Source organism: Saccostrea echinata, unplaced genomic scaffold, assembly GCF_033153115.1.
Source record: "Saccostrea echinata isolate AGI-Se365-2 ecotype Australia unplaced genomic scaffold, CSIRO_AGI_Sech_v1 ptg000030l, whole genome shotgun sequence".
NCBI classification, from domain to species: domain Eukaryota; kingdom Metazoa; phylum Mollusca; class Bivalvia; order Ostreida; family Ostreidae; genus Saccostrea; species Saccostrea echinata.
Window position 1 is genome coordinate 22,346,743 of NW_026889779.1, and position 5,675 is coordinate 22,352,417.

Sequence of the window (5,675 nt, forward strand, 5' to 3'; positions counted from 1 at the left end):
GTACCAGATACTTAAATTGTAACTTGAATTGATTAGATTTCATCGTAAATTATACTCTTCTGTTACCTTGATTTGATAAATCTATAGAAAAATGTAACCTTTTGATGAATCACAATCCCAAGACTTATAGAAAGCATATCCACCGAGAATCCACAAAGGCCTAAGGACAGGTATGAATTTTTTAGCCCTCCACCGGCAAGTTGTCTTAATATGAGTAAAAATTTTTCAAAGGGACAAAAACAAACTATCAAAACTTTAATGAAATATTCAAAATGAAAGAAATATAGCTATAAAGAACTATTTAGACAGATATCAATAAACCTATTAACAATACAAATCGAGAACAGGAATAAACACGAAGACTATAGACTGAAATGTGAGGAAAAGGAACAGTAATAACACTCAAATGTCTAATTAAACATAAGAATTGTGAGCAGAGCAAACATCAGAAGTGGGATCAGGTTCCATGGAAGTGTAAACATTCCTGTCGATCTGTCAAACCCACCGTGAGCCCTTTGTCATGATCTGGTAAATTCGTAGACCATTCGGTTTAAAAACAATGGCTTATCAGTTTGTATGAAAGGCATAAGTCAACATTCGACCTAACGACACACTGTATTTGGTTTTGGAATTTTCGAAATGTTTACCATATACGAATTTGTCTATATCTTCTTTATGTATCATCAACTTATTTATCTGTAGTCTGCCTCATTTTAGAAACTGTTTGTACGTAGAACATGATCTTGTGTATCAAGGAGGGAACAGGTACCTTTGAGGAGTAATCATCGCTGTCGACTGGTCACATCCATGGTGAGCCCTCTGTATTGCAGGTAAACGGAATATCCATTAATATGAAAATAATTGTCTAAAAATCGGTATGAAACAAATTAATCAAAATTCGACTGAATGATATATGGTATTTTCAATCAAGGTCATTCTACATGTAACAGCCATATGATTTTTCAACATTCTGACAAAATGGGAGTAAATTTTTATGGGTCATTTTTTATGCAAAACTTTGAACGCAAACACGCTTTTTAAGGTTATTATTTTAAAAAAATCTCGAATTTTTAAGATAAAAAGCAATTTTAAAGACATATTTTTTTTATATAATTGTTTAACGACTTAAAAAATCACAGATAACTTCAATGTTAAATGAAAAAGGTGAAGATAACGAACAGTGATCGATCTAAAAAAAAACTATCAACAATACAAATCTGTAAAGAAATGGAGGCATAAAACACGGACCCCTAGAAATTCAGAAGTGGGATGAGGTGTCTTGGAGGAGTAAGCATCTCTTGTTGACCGGTCACAACTTCCGTGAGCCCTATGCAGCATAATTAAGGTTACATAAAGGAGACGGAGTTTAATTTTCACGAGAAATCTTAACTATGACATCATACAAAACTTACATTTCTTAAAAATGCCACAAAATGAAATGATTTGCGATTTTAAACTATAGGAGAGCATCAAAGTACACCAAAACGCACTATAACATGTTGTGTTTCGTTAGTTAAATCTCACATAGCAAGATATAAACAAGTCATTGATTTACTTGTTTATGTGACGTCATTCTGTAAAACGCATGGAGAGGCGGATCAAGTAATATTTCCACAACAAAAATGTATTTTATAAGTAAATACAATATTATTTGCATATATTCAAGAGGCTTTGAATTTGTATCCGATGTCTTTTTTAATGATTTGTTCTTATATTTACTTACATTACCAAGTTTACTGATACTACCGTATATTTGTATGCAGGAACATAGGAGGGTAGTATATGGGTTCTAATAAATCGATCTAGTGCAAGGGCATACCTTCAATGCATCTAAATAATCTTTTAAACATATTGTATTGAGCTATTTAAAAAGTGCTGCGATCCTTGTGAAATTTTTAAAATGAATTAGTTCTAAATTTATTGCAGTGTCTAAGGGGATGCCTACTCCTCCTAGGCATCTGATCCCACCTCTGGAATTTCCGGGGAACCATTTTTTATGCCCTGATCACAGACTTGTTTTTGCAGATTTCTTTGAAATAGATTTCTGTAAGTTATCTTCATCTTTTCATTACTACAATTTTCAAAAGATATGTCACTTTTTTTTAAAAAAAATAAAAAAGAAAACTTTCATTTTCTTATCCTGTTTTCGTTAAGTTTTCATCTATAAAGCTTTGTTTAGCAATTTACTTCAAATATTTATTGAAATCGAAAAATACTTTTCCATTAGCTCAAAACTTAATATCTGAATTATTCTATTTTATCGATCCATGCAATATTATTATGCTTCCTGTCAGTTTGTCTCTATATAATCAATACCCAACTATTTTCGCATAGTGTTCTAAGGATTTATATAGCGTAAGCATACTATGCCGAAATAGTGCACGCCTTCTTTTTCTAAAGAAAATCCGACAGCGCCCACGCCGGGGCTCGAACTCACGACCCCGAGATTGTCAGTCCGACGCGCTTCCGATTATGCCACAGACGCTGTTATCTGAAGTTCTGTATTATAATATATATGAACTTAGTTTCAAATATTTTACACTTAAAGAACTAAAATAATCAAATTAATTTTCCTAAAATAGTTTCTTGCAATCCCCTTCACTGAACTAAAATTCTCTGAAACTATCTGTACATATACCTAATGCATGGAACATTCAAAATTAAAGAAAAAAGATTATGACGTACATGTAGCACAGCGTGACGTCATAATAGGAGTGTACTAAAATGAATGTAATTAATAAATAATGTATCATTTTTAAACATCTATCGGGATATAAATACGGGTTGGTCACGAGATGAAATTCCATAAAGCCCGAAGGGCTTTATGGTAAATTTGATCTCGTACCAACCCGTATTTATATCCGATAGATGTTTAAAAATGATACATTATTACTTATATTTACATTTATGACTTTTTCATATTTTATATTTTCCTGATTATAATCTTTAACGTGTGAAATGTTTTATTTTTGAAACTCAACGGAACGTATTTGATCCATTGTTTGCGCGTCGACCCTTTATGACGTCACTGAGAAATTACGTCGAACGTTTATGACGCGAGGAACCCGTGTTTATACGGATATAGATACACGTTGCTTTCAATAGTGTTATATAAGGGAAAACATTTGCAAATGTAAATATGAGGTGATGAAACATTGGAAATGGAGAAAATATTGTCGTTTTTATACAACAGTCAGCATAATAATAACAATAGTGCTGTACTTTGCATGCACTATGCCTAAATAGTAGTCAGGGTTTGACACATAGTGCACTCGCCTCCGGCTCGTGCACCATGTGTCAAACCCTGACTACTATTTAGGCATAGTGCATGCAAAGTACAACACTATTATATAAATGGTACTATTTTTCTATACAATGTTACCGTAAGTGTTGTATATTTATAAATTTTACGTGACCCTTAACAAAATGTACACACATTAAAATAAAATATGTTCGCCCTTCTCACACATGAGCGAATTTAAAACGGGGCGAATCAAAAAAAAAAAAAAAAAAAAAAAAAAAAAAAAACCATAGTATAATTTCTTAAACAGAATTGTGACTGGGCTAATTTTAAAGGGACAAAATTGTTTGCAAGTGTGAAAGGGCGAAAGTTACACTGGGCGATTTTAACCCTGTATACAGTATACTCTTAGCATTTGTATATAAAAAAGGGAAACCCAAATATATTAAGAAATTTAAAAAAAAAAAAAAAAAAAAAAAAAAAAAAAAAAAAAAAAAAAAACAAGCTCAAAACTTCACTGGGAATTTATGCGAGTTGGTCAAATGATCAAATCTTGTAAAACCCAAACTGAAGGACCCAGCCACTTTTTCCTAATCTACAGTTTAAATCCATTACTCCTCAATTTCGAATTCGAGACATGTGATAACAAAAACAATAAGAAAACAATAAACAATAACAAAACCAAAGTAATGAGACTCAACTCAGCATATTAAGAAAGCCAGTAATGATCGATGGACATGGCTTAGAGGACGTAGAAACTTCTTCTTACCTCGAAGGTGAGATAACAACAAAGAAATAATAAATGGAGCTTGGACCTATAGGGCCGGGATTGGTTTTAATCTTTACAAAAAGCTCGTCCATTACCGTTTTGGTCAATGATTTTCGGTTTTTTACATGTACTAATTTGTTTTTAATAAATAAATATTTCGAAATGTAGAGATAGGAGAAACTTTTTCATATATATCAACTATGAATCATGATATTATAAAGGCATATTGAATTTGTTATCTAGAAATGTTTTTTGATATTTTTCTTTACTTTTCATTGTACATAATATCTAAGGTCTTAATTCTTTTTTTGAAGTTATTTTACGACACCTTTCCGAGAATATAATAAAAACGTTGCCATTACTTTATACAAATGATATAAAAGAGTACAGTTACTGATATGTAACCCTACTTTTTCAAACCTTGATATCTGAATTTTAGAACACTGACTACAAAAACATGTATGTAATTTAATTGTAATTATAATGAGCTAAAATAATATAAGCAATACATAATTTTTTTTACTTTCCAGCGCAATAACTAATGCAGACAAGGACAAGAACAGAGGAAATACAAGCAATGTAATACATTGAATTGATTGAATTCTAAGGCATTTGTATACAATAGAAATCTATCGCAGCTCATTAAAGATGAGAATACCTGTATCGAATAACACAGAGTTAATCATTCTTGTTCTCGAAGAAAGTGTGCAATTTTGAGGTATAGTTCCGTTTGACTGTGTTTTAGGTACAATGGAATTTACTTATTTGCTGTCTCCTCTTAGTGTCTTTTATATAAAGAATAAACATGCATAAAAAATATATAATTAAAGAAAAATACACAAGCCCCTATAAAAATTTTTTTAAAAAGTCTTTGAAAAGGCGAGAATTTAAAACTATAAAAATGTTGCACCAGGTAGATTCGAATAATGACTCCAAAAAAGTACCCCGCTGAGTTAATAGTCAGCCGTTATACCATTTGAGCTAATCTTGAGCTAATTTGAAGATAGGTTTTATAATTATGAACTAGTTTGACAAAAACATGTTTCCTTATTTTTTGTATTTTTTTGTGAATTTAGACCCTAGTGCAGGGATGGCTCCCAAAAAATCTTATCTTCAATTGGTCTTTTGTGAGAAGCGCTGACTTTTTCATCGACGGCTTACGATTACACGAGTACAATATACGGAAGCTCTTCTGTAATATAAATATTTAGTTTAACAATTACGTTGTCTAGGAAGGAAACGACAACCACCGTATCCTCAACCCCTCCCTTCCCACACTGACCAACTCCAGCCAAGTTTTCCTTCCGGAATGTTTGTTTTTCTTCCTTATTCGATTTCTTCAGAAATTGAGATTGAAAGGAGATATTATCCCTCACGAATAAGGTATTTTAAGTTATGTTATTCTGCCTCCAATCGTCTCTTGTGTTGATTGTATACAGGTAAACCATGTTAGTGCCCCTAACACCATACCTATGACCACTAGTAAGGATTTCTTATCTATTATCAATTCCGTACCTCTGTACATAACGCAGATTTAAATGTCAAAGTCAGCTGTCGACTGTAAAAGTCTGTGCTTCTCGCAAAAGTCCATTATTCCTTAGATCACAACCTATCAAGATATCATAATTTTAATTAGGAGCACCCTGCCCTAAGGGACTTCTAGGC